The following is a 376-nucleotide window of genomic DNA, read 5'->3' on the forward strand; positions in this document are numbered from 1 at the left end:
TGGTCAACCCTACCTTAAGAGAGTCCCAGTTAGTCCCACCGTTTACCCGGCTCCGGGAACCGGACGATTTGGGGCTCCAGACTCTGGGCGTGGGGGGGCGACCCGCGTCCCCAGAGTTCGGAGGCCCGACTCGGCTCGGCTCCAGAGATACGCCACCTCAAAAGTTGGAACTTTGACCGGACGTAACTATAAAAGTAAGCCGAGTTGGGGCTCCATACTCTGGGCGTGGGGGGTGCTCGAGGAGACCCCCCTGTGCCCAGAGTATGGAGCTCCAATTCGGCGTGGTTTCCGAGATACGCCCGGTCAAACCTGGACAGGAAGTGGCCGTATCTCGGAATCGGAATGTCCCAGGAGCTGGGGACGGTGGGGTCTGAAG

Source organism: Siphateles boraxobius, unplaced genomic scaffold (genome assembly GCF_051911475.1).
Source record: "Siphateles boraxobius isolate OS27281-9 unplaced genomic scaffold, OSU_SipBor_1 436, whole genome shotgun sequence".
NCBI classification, from domain to species: domain Eukaryota; kingdom Metazoa; phylum Chordata; class Actinopteri; order Cypriniformes; family Leuciscidae; genus Siphateles; species Siphateles boraxobius.